The 20,248-nt window shown below is 41.7% G+C and overlaps 1 protein-coding gene across 2 annotated transcripts in view; it reads right to left on the bottom strand.

Moving 5' to 3' along the window:
* sumf1 (sulfatase modifying factor 1) overlaps positions 1-20,248 on the bottom strand; it is a 140,654-nt gene that overhangs the window by 69,608 nt on the left and 50,798 nt on the right. The window lies entirely within an intron of this gene.

Here is a 20,248-nt window from a genome sequence, read left to right as displayed (position 1 = left end):
AAGAAATATTTTCCATTTGAGAGCACCGAATCATACAGCACAGAAGGAGATTTCAGCCCATGCCTGTGCCAGCTCTTTGCTTCCCTCAGTATACGTGTATATATACTTCTACTGCATTTAAAACACCATGCACAACATTTGTTAAGTGCTTCAAAAAAGCATGGAGTAAAAAAGCTAAACTGAGATACTGGTAGTGGTTGTAATCAGCAGTGGCCGATAGAAAAATGTATATGTTTATATATTATATCCTACAACATATACAAAGAGAACCATAGAAAGAGGCCTTTTAAAAAGTGAAAAGCTATTTGGCCCATTGTGCCTGTGCTGTTGTTCACAGAGCAGTCATGCTTAGCTCCATACCCCGTTTTTTCTGTCCATAATTCTCCAAATTCCTCATCCTGAAGTACCTGTCCAACTCCCTTTTAAAATGACTTATGGAATCAGCTTTCACCACCTTTTAAAGCTGAGCTTTCCAGATCCCGACAATTCGGAGTGAATAAATCTATCCTTATCTCCTCTCTAAATGTTTTGTCAATGATTCTGAATCCCTAACTTCTAGTTATTGACTACTTGCCAGGGGAAATCGTTTTTTTCCATTTCCCCTATCTAAACCTCTCATCTTGATATATTTTGATCTATTTGGTCATAGAATCATAGAAATTTACAGACAGATTATTGATTGACAAGTCAAAGAGTATAGGGGGTAGACAGGAAAGTGGAGTTGAGGTCACAATGAAATCAGCCATGATCATACTAAATGGTGGAACAAGCTCAAGGGTCCAAATGGCTTACTCCTGCTCTAAATATGTTTGTGTAAGCGTGAAGGTGGCCATTTGGTTCACTGTGCCTGTTGACAAGTAGCCACTCAGCCTAAATCCACTTTCCAGCTATTGGTCCATAGCCTTAGAAATTATAGCACGTCAAGTGCATCCCAAGTACTTTTGTTATGAGTGTTTCTGCCTCTACCTCTCTTTCAGGCAGTAAGTTCCAGATCCCCACCACCCTCTGGGTGAATAAAATTCTCCTTGAATTCCTTCTAAACATCCTACCTTAAAACTATGCCCCCAGTTATGGGGCCCTCAATCAACAGGAATAGGGCTTTCCCATCCACCCTATCAAGGCCTCTCAATTTATGCATATTAATTAGGTCTCGCTCAGCCTCCTTGATTCCAAGAAAACAACTGTGGTTTATCCAATCTTTCCTCATAACTAAAATTTTATAGTCCAGACAATGTCCTCATAAATCCCCTCTGTATCCTGTCTGGTGCATCACATCTTTCCTAAAATGCAGTGATCAGAGATGCACACAGTAATCCAGCTGTGGCCTAACCAGTGCTTCATGCATGTCTAACATAACCTCCCAGCTCTAGCCTTGGCTAATAAAGGTAAATACTTTTGTCTTCTTGACCACTTTATCTACCTGTCCAGCCACCTTCAGATACCTTTGGGACGTTTAGTTCCTCTACACCTCAGTATTCTACCATTTATTCTGTATTCCCTTGCCGTGTTAGCCTTCCCCAAATGCATTATTTCACACTTCTCCGGATTGAACTTGATCTGCCACTATTCCACCCACCTGATGGGTCCATTGATATCTTCCACCAGTCTACAGCTTTCTTTTTCATTGCCAATCACATGGACAATTTTTCTATCATCTGCAAACTTCTTAATCATACCCCCTCCATTCAAGTACAAATCATTGATATATACCACAAAAAGCAAGGGACCCAGTATTGAGCCCTGCAGAACCCCAATGGAAACAGACACCTGGTCACAAAAACAACTAATGACTATTTGCTTCCTGCCTTTGAGCCAATTTTGGAACCAACTTGGCATTTTGCCCTGGATTCCACAGGTTTTTACTTTTGTGGCCAGCCTGCCATGTGGGACCTTGCTAAAATCCACATAAGGCTCCATCAAATGCACAACCCTCATTGACCCTCCTGGTTACCTCCTCAAAAAATTCAATCACATTAGTCAGACAATAACTTCCCTTAACAAATCCATGTTGAGTGTCTTTGATTAATCCATGTCTTTCCAAATGAAGATTCATCCTGTCCCACGGAATTTTTTCCAATAATTTTCCTACCGCCGATATTAGGCTAATTGGCCTGTAATTACTTGGTCTATCCCCATTTAAACAACAGTACAATGTTCACTGTCCTTCGGTACCATAACTGTAGCTATGGTACAGGATTGGAAAAAGATGGGCAGAGCCTTCACTACTTTTTCTCTTGCTTCCCACAACAGGCTAGGAAATATTTCGTCTGGGCCTGGGATATATCCATTTTCAAAAATATTAAACTCCTTAACCTTCTCTGTTCCAAGGAGAACAGTCCTAACTTCTCCAAGCTTTCTTATAACTGAGATCCTTCGTCCTTGGCAACATCGTAGTGAATCTGCTCTCCTAAAGTGTGGTGTCCAAAGTTGTCCATAATACTCCAGTTGAGGCTTAACCGGTGATTTATGAAGTTCTAGCATGATCTTTTCACTTTTATATTCTATTCTGCTATTTATAAATTTATATATTTATATTTGTAGACAAGGGTTATGGGGAGTAGTGGCAAAGTGGAGTTGAGACCACAACCAGGTCAGCCATGGGGCAGAATTTTACGGCCCCGTTTCAGCGGGGACGGGACCATAAAATGCGACGGGCCGTTATAAATGCCATTGACGACAGCGGGAATGTAAAATCCCGCTGTCGTAAAATTCTGCCCATGATCTTATTGAATGGCGGAGCAGACTCAAAGGCTGAATGGCCTATTCCTGCTCCTAAGTCCTGTGTTTCTATAACCCTAAGTAACCCATATGCTTTTTTAATGACCTCAGCTTGCCCTGCCATTTTTAAGGATTTAAAATGGACATTAAGGTCTCTTAGCCCATCAACATTTGTAGTATAGTTCCTGCCTCACTGAACTTTTTTCTTTCAGTCTTAACTTTATCTTTTTCTCCCCTTGTCCAGTCTCTTCCTACCTGCATTCTGACTGTTCTGAATCCCTACATCACCAACAGTTTCCAGGCCCTAATTATCTCCTCTTCACATGGATGTCTACACCTCCATCCCTGACCAGGATGGTCTCAGGGCTCTCCACTTCTTTCATGAACAGAGGGCTAACCAGTCTCCCTCTACCTCCACCCTCTTCTGCATGGCTGAGCTTGTTCTCACATCGAACAACTTCTCCTTCAACTTCATTCACTTTCTCAAAATAAAAGGTGTTGCTCTGGATACCTCCAGGGCTCCTAGCTATGTCTGCCTTTTTGTGGGATCTATGTGGAATATTTCTTATTCCAGTCTTTCTCAGGCCCACTGCCTTAGCTCCTTTTCTGGGACATTGATGCTTGTGTTGGTACCACTTCCTGCTCTCGTAACAAACTGGAAAATTTCTTTGACTTTGTTTCCAATTTCCAGCCTTCTCTCACCTTCACCTGGTTCATTCTCTGACTCTCCTCCTCCTGGATTTTTCTGTCTCCATTTCTGAGGATAGGCTAACAACTAATATTCACTACAAGTCCACAGATTCCCACAGCTACTTTGACCACCCCTCACTTACTGTAAGGACTCTATTCCAGTCTCTCCTTCGCACCTGTTCAGAGGATGCAACCTTCCATAAGAGCACTTCCGATATGTTTTCCTTTTTCCTCAATTGAGGATTCCCCCCTGCCGCATGGTGGTTGATAGGGCCCTTCACTGTCTTATCAATTTCACACTTCTGCTGTCACACCTTCCCCTCCATCCCAGAACCTTGCCAGGGTTCTTCTTGTCCTCAACTTCCACCACATTAGCCTCCTGATTCAATGGATCATCCTCCATTATTTCCGCCACCTCCAGAATGATGCCACCACCAAACTCATCTTCTCCTGCCCTCCCCAAAGGGACCAGTCCCTCCATAACACCCTGGTCCACTCTTCAATCACCAAAAACCCCTCCCTTTCCTATGGCACTTTTCTATGCAGGTGTAGGAGATGCAACACCTGTCCCTTTACCTCCTCCCTTCTTACCATGCAAGCCCAAACACTCCTTCCAAATGAAGCAGTGACTTACTTGTACTTCTTTCAATTTAGTATACGGTATTCATTGCTCACAATGTGGTCTCCCACTGGGAAGTCCAAACACAGACTGGGTGACCACTTTGTGGATCACCTCTGTTCAGTCCGCAAGCATGACCCTGTGCTTCCTGTCACTTGTCATTTTTATTCTGCACCTTGCTCTCACTCTAACTTCCTATCCTTGGCCTGTTGCAGTGTTCTAATGAAGCCCAACAAAGCTTGAGGAACAGCACCTCATCTTTCGTCTCGGCACTGTACACCCCTCTGGACTCAACATTGAGTTCAACAATTTTAAATCATAACCTCTGTCTTCACTTGGTTTTGTGCTTTTTGCTGTTTTGGTTTTGTCTTGAATCTTTGTTAATTTTTTCACGTTGCATTCGGGCAGCTGCTATGTAGCCATTCACACCTCATCTGGACACATCTTTTCTTTCTTTACCATATGCATTATCATTCCCTTTGGCTTTTGTGCCATGATACCTTTCGTCATTTAATCGCTCCTGACCTCCATCCTGTCACAGACATTCGTTCTTCCACACCCTCTTTCCACTTGCTCTAAACCTATTACATTTCCTCAATTCCGATGAAGGGTCATCATGACCTGAAGCTTGAACTCTGTTTCTTTCTCTACAGATGCTGTCTGACCTGCTGAGTATTTCCAGCATTTTCTGTTTAGTTCAGATTTCCAGCATCTGCTCTATTTTGCTTTTGTACACTTACAGTCTCACGTCTTTCTCTATTAGTCCTCCCAATGTGTATCACTTTCTCAGTTCCCTGCATTGAACAGCATCTGCCAAGTTTCTATAGATATACATATTTGAGGACAGCTATTAAAGATGATTCCAGAATTAAGCATTTCCTAAATTTAATCCCGAATAAGATTAGTCTTGAAAGATTCAAAGCAAAGGAGCAAATAAAGAGTCCAGACACCATGCTAAATTTCTAAACCGCTACTACACATTTCGAACCAAGTGGTTTGGGAAAATCTAAAGTCGAATTCTCATAATTTGAAGTGGCTTAACACAAATCAAGTTCAATTTTTCCAAGCACAAAACTTACTCCTTGTAACGTTATTTACATCACCCAATGCAAGCTATTGGATAACATTTTTTTTAAAGTATAAAAATTGACCAACTCATCAGGAGTATTACTATTACTAAAATCCAACTTCATGAAATACAGATTGACTTTGACTCTTACTTGGCTGCTCATACTGTCCCATGAGTGTAGAATGGGCCAATTCTATAGAAGTTTGCAATCAGAAAACCTCAGAAAGTGAGCCCTTCAGGCTGATAAGAGACATTGAAAACATGCGGATAAAAGCAAAAAACTGCGGATGCTGGAAATCCAAAACAAAAAAAATACCTGGAAAAACTCAGCAGGTCTGGCAGCATCTGCGGAGAGGAACACAGTTAACGTTTCGAGTCCGCACGACCCTTCAACAGAACTAAGTAAAAATAGAAGAGAGGTGAAATATAAGCTGGTTTAAGGGGGGTGTGGGACAAGTAGAGTTGGATAGAGGGCCAATGATAGGTGGAGATAGCCAAAAGATGTCATTGACAAAAGGACAAAGAGGTGTTGAAGGTGGTGATATTATCTAAGGAATGTGCTAATTAAGGGTAGAAAGCAGGACAAGCAAGGTACAGATAGCCCTAGTGGGGGTGGGGTGGGGTGAAGGGAAGGGATCGAAATAGGCTAAAAGGTAGAGATGAAACAATGGATGGAAATGCATTTAAAAATAATGGAAATAGGTGGGAAAAGAAAAATCTATATAAATTATTGGGAAAAAAAAGGGGGGGGATCGGAAAGGAGGTGGGGATGGAGGAGAGAGTTCATGATCTAAAATTGTTGAACTCAATATTCAGTCCGCAAGGCTGTAAAGTGCCTAGTCGGGAGATGAGGTGCAAACTGGAGGAACAGCACCTCATCTTCCGACTAGGCACTTTACAGCCTTCTGGACTGAATATTGAGTTCAACAATTTTAGATCATGAACTCTCTCCTCCATCCCCACCCCCTTTCCGATTTTCCCCCTCTTTGTTTTTTCCAATAATTTATATAGATTGTTCTTTTCCCACCTACTTCCATTATCTTTAAATGTATTTCTATCCATTGTTTTATCTCTACCTTTTAGCCTTTTTCGATTCCTTCACCCCACCCCACCCCCACTAGGGCTATCTGTACCTTGCTCGTCCTGCTTTCTACCCTTAATTAGCACATTCCTTAGATAATATCACCACCTTCAACACCTCTTTGTCCTTTTGTCTATGACATCTTTTGGCTATCTCCGCCTATCATTGGCCCTCTATCCAGCTTTACTTGTCTCACCCCCACTTAAACCAGCTTATATTTCACCTCTCTTCTATTTTTACTTAGTTCTGTTGAAGGGTCGTGCGGACTCGAAGCATTGAAAACATGCATTGTTTGAGATAATGTGAACACTTGTACATGCAATGAACTGAGAGGATTGTCAACTGCAGCTCACTGGGTAGCACTTTTGCCTCTGAGTCACAAAATTGTAGGTTCAAGCACCAAATCTAGGCTGATACATCAGTACAGTACTAAGGGAGTGTTGTACTGCTGAAGGTGCCATCCCTCGAATGAGTTGGTAAATCCGGGCCCTGTCAGGAAAAGTAAAAGATCACATGACACTAGAGCAGGGGAGTTCTTAGTCACCATCAGTAAAACAGATTGTCTAGCTCATTTGCTTTGCATGGTATGATGTTGGATGGTAGACTGTGTCAGCAGGCCTGACCATTTTTGAAGTATGTGATTCATAAAGAGCAATGATTTTGTTTTAGTTAAAAATGGAAAGTTGAATTTATTTTGATTTGTGTCAAGGCAACATTAGACTAACTGCCATATCCTACTGTGTATGACAGCTTTGTTTGACAAAACATATATTTCTGCATTATGCAAACTGCTGACACAATGCAAATATTGGGAAGAAACACAATGAAGTGGCTTAATAAGGAGAAAAGGAGGAGTTGAAAGGTTGGTCTTTTTAGTCATCCTGTATGTCCTGAAGTTGGAGTGCAGCAATAGTAATAACATTGCACTGTATATGGTTTCCATGATAAACAGTCATGATAATTCGCCCACTATGATTGCACTTTGATAAGGTATACAAACACCCATTTATGTATTAACCACACAATAAAAGGGAACTGAAAGTGCCACTGGAAGAAATGGTCTTTGCGTAGTCAAGTGTGTTGATAAAGAAGTAATACACCACTGGATACCACATATGCTTTAGTGATACATGCTAAGTACGTGCTGTTTAACAGGTCCATCAACATATGGAAAAATCTCAGGTGCGAGAAACTTTCTTCTCTTTATTCTTTGATGGGAAGTGGGTGTCGCTGACAAGGCCAACATTTGCTGCTCATCCCTAATTGCCCTTGAACTTAGTTTCTTGCTAGGCCATTTCAGAGGACAGCTAAGAGTCAACTACATTGCTGTGGGTCTGGAATCACACATATGCCAGACCAGCATAGGACAGCAGATTTCCTTCCCAAAAGAAAGTTAGTAAACCAGATGGGTTTTTAAACGACAATCGATGATAGTTTCATGATCACTATTACTGAAAACAGCTTTCAATTTCATGCTTTATTTTATTGAATTTAAATTCCACCAGCTGCCACTGTGGAATTTGATTCCGAGTCCCCAGGGCATTGGCCTGGGCCTCTGGATTACTAGTCTAGTGATATTACCACTATGTCACCATTTTCCCATAAATCTTAGTCATGAGTCAAGTGCTTGAGTGGGCTGCTGAGTAGCACGAGTGCGGGGGGCCGAGCAGTGCGAGTTCGGGAGACACAGCAGTGGGACTGAGGCAGGGCCTGCACTGCCAGAAAAAAAATTCCATGTGTGACATCACAGGAAAGCAGTTAGGTTTTTTTTATTCGTTCATGGGATGTGGGCATCACTGGCTAGGCTAGGTGATTGGTTGCTGAGTATTTTCTCATCTTCTCTTACCTAAACTAGGGAATTTTAATCAGAGTAACTAGAACATTAAGTGAAATAATAAGAATATAAGCATAGATAGTACAAGAGGCATTAATTAAAATTGAATTAGTAAAATAATTAATTAATTGAAAGCAGGCAGATGATGTGCTGTGGCTACATTATGTGGGTACTCATGGACACCAGCATGATCCATGGCAACTACATCTGCAGTAAATGTCTCCAGCTCAAGGAACTTTGTTTCAGAGTTAATGAGCTGGAGTCAGAGCTTCAGGCATTGCAATGCATCAGAGAGGGGGAAAGTTACCTGGACACTTTGTTCCAGGGGGTGGCCACACCTCCCAGGCTTGGCGTTTGATTTGGTCCATGGCCAGGGACAGGAGGGTGTGACTAGGGGGGTATAGGGGATCTAGAAGGCAGGATTGGAGGAGCCTCAGCCTTCACGATTGCCCAACAGGTTCAAGGTTCTTGCAGCTTGTATGGACGAAAGTGGGGGCTGCAGCGTAGATGAGCAAACGGGCCATGGCACGAGGGTACAGGAAGTCATCAAGCAGAGGGGAGTTAATAGGAATATAGTGGTAGAAAGGGGCAGTATAGTCAGGAGGATAGACACTGTTCATAGCAGCCGAGAATGGGAGCCCAGGAGGCTGTGTTGCCTGTCCGATGCTAGGGTTCAGGACATCTGCTCTGGGTTGGATAGGAACTTGCAGTGGAAGGGAGTGGATTCAGATGTCATGGCCCACATACCAGTGGCATAGATAGGATTAGGAAAGAGGTTCTGTTTAGGGAGTATGAGCATCTAGGGGCTAAATTAAAAAGCAGAACCTCAAAGTTAATAGACTCTAGATTATCACCTGAATCACAAGCAAATTGGCATAGGTTAAATAAGGTTAGAGGGTTATATGTGTGGCTTAAAGATTACTGTGGGAGAAATGGGTTTCGATACATGGGGCACTGGGACCAGTACTGGGAAAGTGGGAGCTGTGCCGCTGGGATGGTCTTCACCAGGGACCAGTGTTCTGCTGAGTGTTATAACTAGGGCAGCAGAGAGCGCTTTAAACTAAATATGGGATCTTGAGGGAAGATGTGACAAATTAAGGGGAGAGACCAAGACAAGAAAGCAATGTTGCAATATGGGTAATGAAAATCAGAGCATGGCAAGAAGGGGCAGAATGTAGAAACTTAAGAATGTGCCAACAGATAAGGCTAGAGGTTGCAAAATAGTGAAATGACTGAACAAAAGGCTCTGTATCTGAATGCACGGAGCATTTGCAACAAGTCAGATGAATTGTCTGCTCAAATAGAAATAAATATGCATGACCTGATAGCTATTATTGACATGGCTGCAACTTGACAAAGGCTCGGACCTGAATATTCAAAGGTACATGACATTTCGGAAGGGCGAGGAAAAGGTGGTGGGGTAGCTCGGTTCATTAAGAATGATATTAGTACAAGAGTGAGAGATGATGTTAATTCTAAAGATCAAGATGGGGAATCAGTTTGGGTAGAGATAAGAAATAGCAAACCTAAGATGTCACTTGTGGGAGTAGTTTGTAGGTCCCCTAACAGTAACTATACTGTAGGACAGGGTATACAGGAAGAAATATTGGCGGCTTGTGAGAAAGATACTGCAATAATCATGAGCAATGTTAAATCTACATATAGATTGGATGAACTAGATTGGCAAAGGTAGCCTGGAAGATGAGCTCATAGAGTGTTTTCAGGGCAGTTTCTTAGAGCAGTACATTCTACAGCCAACCAGAGAGCAGGCTATTCTAGATCTAGGCCATCCGTAATGAGACTGGATTAATTAATGACCTCATAGTAAATGTTCCCCTAGTGGTGGCAGTGATCATAAACATGATTGAATTTCTCATTCAGTTTGAAGGAGAGAGGAGCATATCTAAGATTAGTGTTTTAAACTTAAATAAGGGCAATTTTGAGGGCATGAAGACAGGACTGGCTAAGGTGAACTGGGAAATTAGGTTAAGGGGTAGACCAGAAGAGATACTGTGTTAGACATTTAAGGGATATTTCATAACGCTCAGCAAAGATACATTTCAATGAGAAAGAAAGACTCTAGGAGAAGGGTGCACCATCCCCAGTTAACTAAGGAAGTTAAAGACAGTATCAAATTGAAAGAAGCATATAAATCAGCGAAGATTAGGTGGTCAGAAGATTGTACAGAATATAAAGAACAGCAAAGAATGACTAAACGATTAATAAAGATGGAGAAATTAGAGGATGAGAGAAAGCTAGCTAGAAATATTGACATGTACCTAAGACATGAAAGAAATCATAAATGATGTAAAATCAAACTTTATTCTTTTTTGCTAACTTAAAAGTGAACTTTGGTGAACCAAAAGATGGCTGCCACCAGTCACCTGATGTCTGGAATTGCAAGGTGACGACTAAAGCATTATATGGATTGCACTGGAGACATGCCATGTCATGTTGCTCATGGAATCTCACACCTGGGACTGTCAAGGCCCATTTCAAAAAGGAACCACTGAAAGGAAACAGACGTCATTTGCATCTTTATAAGCTTACCCGTTTAACAGAGTTCGAGGGTTTATCAAGACAATAGCTACCCAGAATAGGGTCATCAATATGGATAATGATTATTTCAGAGGCTAATGATTGGGACATTGTAAGCTACAAAACAAAAGCCAGGTCTAGACACAAGAGAAACATCCCTTTATCAAATCACTGTGAAGGAAGGAGATCACATGACTCAGGTGATCATTTTAAAACCTCTAGTTGAGAACTCAGAATCATGGCAGTCTGATTTAACTAAAACCTGTAAACATTCAACAGCAGGACTTAAAGTTGACCAAGCAGCCTGCAACAAGCCCTCCTCAAAGCCCGTTTACGTGGAAGCTACTGGCCAATGACTGCCAAGCAGACAAAGTCTTTGAATATCAATCTTGTCTTACTGTGTCGCCATCATCTTTAAAGGAATTTTGCACTTCTGCCTTCAACCAGGAACCTGCCTGAACTGGAACTTCTCCATGAGGGAACCCCCTCTGTATTTGGGCTTTCTGGACTCTGGAAATCACACGAACTGATATCCATTTCTGTGGTTCTTTGTGGTGCTAAGTTATTCAAAGTTATAAGATCCCTCTTTACTATCCCCTTACTGTATACTTGTGTGCGAAGTTGCGATCATTCCATCCATCTCAGGTTTGAACGTGTGAATAAACTAAACTTCCGACTTAATCCTAAGAGAGTTTGCTTCGAGTCACTTTAAAAATTGACTACACAAACAAAGGGGTTTTGGAGTAAGTGCCACAGCCTATTTTAAAAATAGCTCTGGTTATGGACAGTTGGCAAGAGAATAAAGGAGTTCAGTTTTGCGTCTCTCTCCTGTCCATAACCAATATAAAAACAGATAGTAAGTTTTGACAGCCATTTAAAAAGGAAAAGAGTAAGTAAAGTGAACCTTGATCCTCTAGAGAGAGGGAGTCTGGGGAATTAATAATGGGAAATAAGGAGGTGATGGATGCATTGAACAGGTATTTTGTGTCTGCCTTCACTGTAGAAGACATAAACCTAGGAATAATTGTAAATCAAGAGGCAAAAGGGCAGGAGGAAGTTAAAACAATTACAATCACCAGGGAAAGGGTAATGAGAAAATTATTGGAACTAAAGGCTGTCAAGTCCCCAGGTCCTGCTGGACTTCATCCTAGCATCTTAAAATAAGTGGCTGCTGAGATAGTAGTTGTGTTTGGCTTTAATTTACCAAAATTCCCTAGATTCTGGAAAGGTCCCATCAGATTGGAAAATGGTGAATGTAAGTCCTCTATTCAAGAAAGGAGGGAGAAGGAAAGCAGGAAATTACAGGCTAGTTAACTTAACATCTGTCACAGGGAAAATGCTGCAATCTATTATTAAGGAGGTTATCTTAATGCAAATCAAGCAGAGTCAACATGGTTTTGTGAAAGTAAAATAGCATTTGACTAATTTATTAGAACTCTTAAGGAAGTAACAAGCAATGTGGATAAAGGAGAGCCTGTAGATGTGGTGTACTTGGACTTTCAGATGGCATTTGACAAGGTGCCACACAAAGGTTACCACAGAAAAAAAGAGCTCATGGTGTAGGTGGTGGCACATTAGCACAGGTAGAGAATCAGTTAGTTAACAGAAACAAAGTCGGAATAAATGGGTCATTTTCAGGTTGGCAAAATGTGACAAGTGGAGTGCTGAAGGAATCAATGCTGGGGCCTCAGCTATTTACAATCTAAATCAATTACTTGGATGAAGGGACCGAATATATGCTTGCTAAATTGGCTAAATTAAAAAAGAAGAGTAGGTTGTGAAGAGAACAAAAGGAGTCTGCAAAAAAATAAAACTAGGTTAAGTGAGTGGGCAAAAATGTAGCAGTTGTAGTATAATATGGGAAAATGTGAACTTATCCACTTTGGCAGGGAGAATAGAAGATGTATTATTTAAATTGAGGGTACTGCAGAACTCTGTAGTACAAAGGGATCTAGGTCTGCCCATCCATGACTCACAAAGTTAGTATGCAGGCACAGCAAGTGATTAGGGGGGCAAATGAAATGTCATTTATTGCAAGGGGAATGCAATATAAAAGTAGGGAAGTTTAGCTACAGTTGTATAGGGTGCTGGTGAGACCACATCTAGAATACTGTGTACAGATTTGGTCTCCTTATTTAAGGAAGGATATAAATGCATTAGCAGTTGAGAGAAGCTTCAATTGACCAATTCCTGGGATGAAGGGGTTGTCTTATGAGGAAAGGTTGAGCTCGTAACCATTGGAGTTTAGAAGAATGAGCGATGATCTTATTGAAACATAAGATCCTGACTGGACTTGACAGTTGGATGTTGAAAGGATGTTTCCCCTTGCGGGAGAGGCCAGAACTAGGGGACAGTTTAAAAATAAGGGTCTCTAATTTAAGACAGAGATGAGGAGAATTTTTTTCTCTTTTTTTCTCTAGAACAGTGGAGGCATGGTCAGTGAATATTTTTAAGGCTGAGTTGTTTAGATTCTTGACTGACAAGGGAGTAAAAGGGTACAGGGGGTAGACAGGAAAGTAGAGGCACAATCAGATCAGCCTGGTCTTATCAAATGATGGAACAGGCTCGAGGGGCCAAATGGTCTACTCCTGCTCCTAATTCACATGTATGTGTGCTTGAGGTATTGTTTCACGTCATAAAGAAAACTTGGCTAAAAGAGGAAAGCAGCATCCATCGCATGAACACTTTACACTATAGTGTGAAACATATGTAACCATATGTCGTCAATATGTACATTCAACATACAAAAACAACTTTACATGGCACCTTTAATGTAGTCACATGTGCCAAGCTGCTTCACAGGAGTTTTACTAGAAAAAATCTGACACCGAGCCACATAAGGAGTTATTAGAACAGATAGCCTAAAGCCATGATCAAAGTGGTAGGTTTTAAGGAGCATCTTAAATGAAGAAAAAGAGGTAGGGCAGCAGAGAAGTTTAGGGAAGAGATTCAGAGTTTAGGGCCTTGGCAGCTGAAGGCATTGCCACCAATAGTGGAACAATGAATATCAGACACAATAGCACAATGCTGCAGGGTGGATTTTTATACAATAATAGTCCTATTTCTGTTCCCTCCTATGTCCCAAATGAGGGTCGGAATGAATGGCATATCAAGTTGTTTCAAATCATAAAGCAATATCTTTAATCTATAGCAACTATGAAATTCCAGAATCAAAACAATCACATGGCACTGTAGTCTTGTGTTTATTTAATCTGGCAATTAGTGTCATTGGTCTACTAATTAAATGAAAACGCTCTGCTGAGAAATAGGCTCAGGCTACAAGGAGAAAAAATATAACAATCTAAAGAGTATGTACTCGTGGGGGATGTCTTACACATCCAGTTAGGCAAGGTATACGCAGATCTCAGGAACTTTAGTGGCTGCACCACAATCTCGCCAGCATTTACAAAGTGTGCAATCAATAACTTTCCAGTTAAAAACACTTCCATGGTATTGAAAACATTAAAATAGTTCATATAATTTTATTTGATGATAGAAAGCACTTTGAGGAAAGGTTGTGAACTTCAGCATGTCACACCATGGACTGTTGTCTGATTCTGTGGAGAGCAAATGGTTGGGGTTGGTTTCTGCACAACAATATGGACTACTATTACAGGGCAAACTCGAGTATAAGAGAGAGAGTGCTAATGACAGATGCCGCAAACTTTAAATATCAACCAATATGAATAAGTAGCTCAAACAGTTTACTGATATTAGCCATAAAGAGTTCTAGGCTCTGGACTGGACAATCAAATGCCTTGATTTCCAATGACTGAATATTGGCCTAGCCGTGACATGAAATTCAATTTGGAAATCAGGACTTTCCATAAGTAGGATGCAATATCGGGGCAGTATAAATGTGCTCCAGAAAGATTCTATGCCCAAGCCAAACTTCTCCCTAATTTGGAGGTAGTGAGTGTGTTGCCAACAGACATTGGAAATGTGGAAAAGGGCGTTCTGGTGTGACCTCATGATCAAAGACCCTGACAATGTTTAACACCTTAGAATGGCACATTACAAATGGCCAATTTGATGAGTTACATGAGCAGTGAAACAAATTATACATTGAACTGCACCTATCAATCAGACTGTGACACTTCTTCACTATGAGATGCCAGTCAGGAACAAATCATGGAAAGAATTGTACTATAAAAATAATTCAGTTAAAATGATAAAAATGGTCTCAGAGCAAAAAAGCTGCAGTTGATAATTTCTCTGTTAATAAGTCTGCAATTATGATAAATCCTGTAGGAATTTTGTAACTAGTTTAATGTCTCTAAATCTCACTTCACATTTTCCTGCCTACCTCAGTATCCAAAACCCTTTAGCTGGCTGACCTAGAAAGTCTAAATTAGCAGTCTGAGATAAACAGACAAATGTCATTAGAAAATTTACACTCATTACAATGCGAGAATCGAAGAAGAATTAGAGACACAGAAAGCCAAATATATTGGGGTTAGAGAGAGATTAGGGAAGAAAGGAACAAACATGATGTGCCGAATGACCTCCTTCACAATGCAGTATCATTCTACATTAAGAGGGCATAGAGACTGATATTGAGAGTTCAGATGAAAAAAGCAACAGGGAAGAGGGAGGAAGGGAGCAATCAAGTGGGCTTAAAGACAGACAGATTCAGGGCATGAACAAATTGACAGCAAGACACACAAATATCCAATGACAGAAAAAGTGACAGAGGGATATGGATGAACAGACAGATCCTCACATTCAATCAGAAAAAAAATGTCATAATAAAAGGTATCTAAAACACTAAAGTACAGAGAGCTAGAACAAGGAAATTGACAATCAGACAAAAATCAAAGAAGAGATGGAAAGGCTGCAGGGTACAGACATAATGGCATTGCAATAAAGGCATTGGTAGAAAAAGATGACATAAATAAACATTCACAACACATGGCAAGAGAAATAGGCACAGCAACACAAGTCTATGGACGCTCAAAGATCGAGTCACAAACAAAGAAAACAGACAATGATATAGATAGAGATTGGGGAAAGTCTAAACATCAGGAAAAAAAAATTCTCGAAACACTTTTCTTCGAAAAAAGAGGCACAGATTTCACAATGAGAAAGGCACATGATTCAGGCCAAGAGGGCTTGCTGTGACTAAAGTCAAGGGAGATTCACCATCCTCAACATTCTAATCCAACTTCACCTGACTCTGCACTTGGAGCCAAATTTTTGCTCCCGAGTTGGATGCGCATTCGGGAAAACACCCGACTCTGCAAACCTGACTCGCGAGAAACTTCCCTGAACATTCAGATTATCGTTTGGGGGTTGGGGATGGAGGGGTGCAGAAGGGGTCACTGGGTGGGTGCTAATTAGAGTTGGGCCCGCTGCTCCCAGAAATAATGCGGAGGCAACAACAGAGACTGCTCAGTGCAGAAGCAGGCTGTTTAAAAGTCCCACCTTGTTGACTCTGGGACTATCTCAGTTGTACTAAAAACAATAAAACAAAGGAAAAAGCCCTCTAGCCCTCACCCCTCAAACTGCCTCACACCCCACCCACTCATGTCCCATGCATGCCAACTCATACCCCCTCCACCACCACCTTTTTCCTTACATCATCCATGCCAACTCACCCAGTATCCACAATGGGCAGACCTCCGGAGCCATGCTGGGATGAAATTAAGTTCTAAATATTTATTCCAGGCTTCAGTATAAAAAAACAAAAAATCCCATTCAATACATTTAAATCCCTTCAAGCACTTAATCCCTTATATAAACAAACATTTTTATTCATAGCCCCACAAGAACAGCTAATCTCTTTATGACCACTTGGAGCTGTCAATCAAACTGCAAACATACTGACTCTCCAGTGTGATAAGGATAGGTTGCAGAAGCAGTCAAGGAGAAATAATACTATAATGAAAGCACTCAGGTTAATGTCAACAAGCATGGATTATTTTCAACTACAAGCTGGCTGCATTTTTTTCACAAAAGTTAAAGGGCAAGGGATTAAGATGACTTGACAGCTTGACATTTGCACAGACCTTATCCATTTTTACACACATTCCTGTCTACTCCAAACAATCCCAGAGTCCCTGACCTCTTCATATAACTCCAGCAAGTCGCATTTCTGAAACCTGGACGGCCAAAATTGCGTCTGTTTGAAGGCAGCTGCACTTCTAAATCTGTTGCTGCCTCCATGAACTACAGATATGTGAAAAACGTCCTGCCTGCGATTTCCTCCCCTCCAGCAAAAATGGTGGGTGCCAAGTTCATGGCGCGACTTCTAGTTTCCGGGCTCTGGTCTCATTTTGGCTAAGGCGTGGAGCCCTTCAATTTTGTGAAAATTCAGGTGTTGGTCTCGACCCCTTGTGTGAAATGTCATGGGAGAAACCGCTAATATATGATAAATACCGAATGACTGTTACATCCTAAAGAACAATGGAGCCAATATATATTGCCTGACACACTCACTTTACTGAACTCTCCACTACTGGTCAGATGCAACAACTACTTATCCTTGAAGTCTAATGGCTGTGTATTTCTGATCTTGAATACCCCCATGGGATCAGCCAAAAAACTACACTGGAACCAAAGAAAAGCCTTAATAATAAGGCAACAATGAAAATCCTTTGCTGAGCCACTGGAGATGCCCTGGTGTTAGCTGTGCTGAAACGTAACTCTAAATGCTAAGAACAGAGGACACAAATTTAAAATAATTGGCAAAAGAACCAAAATGGAGATTTGGAGAAAATGCGTAAGCGGTCCTGCATCAAATGAAGAAAGACTGAAGAAACAAATGTTTCATTTGTGACAATGAGTAACCCCAGTTTACAGTGACACAGTTAGAGCTGACGGAATAGCCAATAGAAATTATTTAAGTAAACCTAGTTACTGTTGTAAGCTGTTTGCAGTCACTGTGGGGAAATCAAGTGGTCGTTTTGGATTCAAGCTTTACTCAAGGCATTTGAGCACAAAATCTAGGTTGACACTTCAATGCAATGCTAAGGGAGTGAGGTGGTCTTTCAGGTGAGATGTTAAACTGGATCTCCATCTGCCTCCTCAGGTGGACTTAAAAGATCCCATGGCATTCTTTCAGAGAAGAGTGAGGGAGTTCTGCCCAGCAGTCTGCCAAACATTTATCCCTCAAACAACTTCACTAAAACAGATCATTTGGTCAATTGTCCAGGACTTGGCTGTGGATACTGCAGCAGCTGCGGCTCCCGATATAAACGTTTCAAAAGTACTTAATCAGCGATAAAGCGGTTTGGGATGTCCTGAGATTGTATAAGGGGTGATATAAATAAAAGTTACTTCTTTTTGCAGCCCCCTGTTCCCCAAGTCCAGCCGCAGAGGAATCATCTCAGCCTATACCTATAACCTCATACATTCCCGTTAACCCATGCTTTTTGAAGACGTAAACCAACAACAACCACAGGACCAATACTTTGTGGAAGAAATCATGTTTCTAATCTCTAGCTTGTAGACTGGATAATTCTGAACCGGTGTTCTTTAGTTCTGTTCTCAGTTTAAGTCAAATGGCTCGCTTTATTAAAGTAGCTTTAATGAGATGCAAAATGAGATATACGATTAGATGCGATCTAGTCAGATTATCACTTGCAATGGCTTCTTTCCTACTCCCATATTTCTACCTCTGATGTCCCTGTAGGATCAATCCTTAGGCTCCTCCCATTTTTCATCAGTGTTGCCTCTTGGCGACATCATGCAAAAGCACAATCACAGCGTTAGTTTTCATAAGTACACCAGTAAAACCCAGCACTACCTCACCAACACCTCTCTCAACTTCTCCACGATTGCTAAATTATGACTGCTTATTTGACATACAGTACAGGGTGAGCAAAAATATCCAACTAAACGTTGGGAAGACTGAAGCCATTTACTCCCATCCCTGTCAATGTTTCTGCTAAGCTGTGCATGTATGTAGCAGCCTGGAAAGCACTACACAGGCTATGCTCTGTGATAAATAAACTGTGCGCGCAGCCACGCAAAAACATTTAAAGAGGCTACGCACACAAACTAAACTTTTGAAGGGAATATCGGTCCACGCTGCAAACTCCGTTCCCCAGCTACTGGCTCTATCCCTCTCCTTGCCAATTACGACACTTAACCAGTGTTTACAACCTTGGTGTCAAAATCGACCACGAGATGACCTTCCAACTACACATCCACATCATCATTAAGATCACCTAGTTTCCCTCCATAATATCACCCAACTTCGCCTATCTCAGGGCCAGAGCTTCCGTGGAGGATTGCCAATCAGTCGGGAGCTGCACCCTCTTCACTCGACCTTCTGACTCAAGCTGGGTGAGAACAGTGGAGTGTACTTGTTCACGAATCCTCTCAGTCGAGTGTAATAGAGTCGGGGGCTGGGGGGAGATGTCCTTTTTTTTAAAAACGGTACTAGCTGCTGTAAAGCAGTTAAGTTTAAAGGTCCCATCACTTTGAGAAGCCAGGGAGAAGGTAAGGGTGTAGGTGTAGGATGGGAGGGCGGTGGTCAGTGGCCAGCAGGGGGGCAGGGGCAGTCTGGAGGTACAGTCGGGGGTTGGGAGGGAGGTGGTCAGTACTATAGTTGCCCAGGAGTTAGAAGTGTTTTTCATTTTTCTAACTTTTCCTGGGCATCTATTCTGGTAAGACAGGACAGTAAATTGGAGCATTGGATGGTTCCCAGTGCAGGGTAGTAGCCCATTGGAAGCTTGAACTTTCTGGGCAACTGCTGTGCAATCCTTACGTGGGGACTTCCAGTTTGAGGAAGGGTAGAGGGGGGAGTGCCCCTGTGCATCTCCTGAGGTGCCTCCCAGGTACGACAACCTGGCGATTGGAAGTTATGAGCCATTCACATCACCATTAAGGCCTCCTATTTCCACCTCTGTAACATCACCCGACTTGTCTCAGCTGCTGAAACCCTCGTTCTTGCATTTGTTACCTCTGGACATTCCACTCCACACCTGGCTGGTGTCCCACATACTCTCCATACACTTGAGGACATCCAACACGCTGCTGCCCATCTCCTCACTTTCATCAAGTCTTGTTCAGCCATCACCCTGCACTCAGTGATCTACATTGGCTCCCAATCAAGTAATACCTCCATTTTAAAATGATCACCCTTGTTTTCAAATCCCTCTACAGCCTCACCTCTCCCCATCTGTAATCTACTCCTGTCACAGAGATACCTAAAATCCCCCACCCCTTTGCCTCTCCTTGGATTTCCAAAAGACATTCAATAAGGTGCTAAATAAAAGGTTACTAAACGAGGTAAGAGCTCATGATACAATAAAAGCAAAATACTGCAGATGCTGGAAATCTGAAATAAAAAGAGAAAATGCTGGAAAAACTCAGGAGGTCTGGCAGCATCTGTGGAGAGAGAAACAGAGTTAACGTTTCAAGTCCGTATGACTCTTCTTCAGAGCTGAAGAGGAATTCAGAACTGAAGAGTCATATGGACTTGAAACGCTAACTCTGTTTATCTCTCCACAGATGCTGCCAGACCTGAGTTTTTCCAGCATTTTCTCTTTTTATTTAACAGCTCACGATATTGGGGGTGATATAGAATCATAGAATGGTTACAGTACAGGAGGTCATTTGGCCCATTATGTCTGTGCTGGTTCTCTGAAGCAGCAGTTCACCAATATATTAGCATGGATAAGAGAATTGGCTAACCAACAGGAAACAAAGTTGGGATAAATGGGTCATTTTCAGGTTGGCAAACTATGAGCG

Source organism: Cetorhinus maximus, chromosome 6 (assembly GCF_964194155.1).
Source record: "Cetorhinus maximus chromosome 6, sCetMax3.hap1.1, whole genome shotgun sequence".
Lineage (NCBI taxonomy): Eukaryota > Metazoa > Chordata > Chondrichthyes > Lamniformes > Cetorhinidae > Cetorhinus > Cetorhinus maximus.
This window is presented reverse-complemented; position numbering and strand designations above follow the sequence as displayed.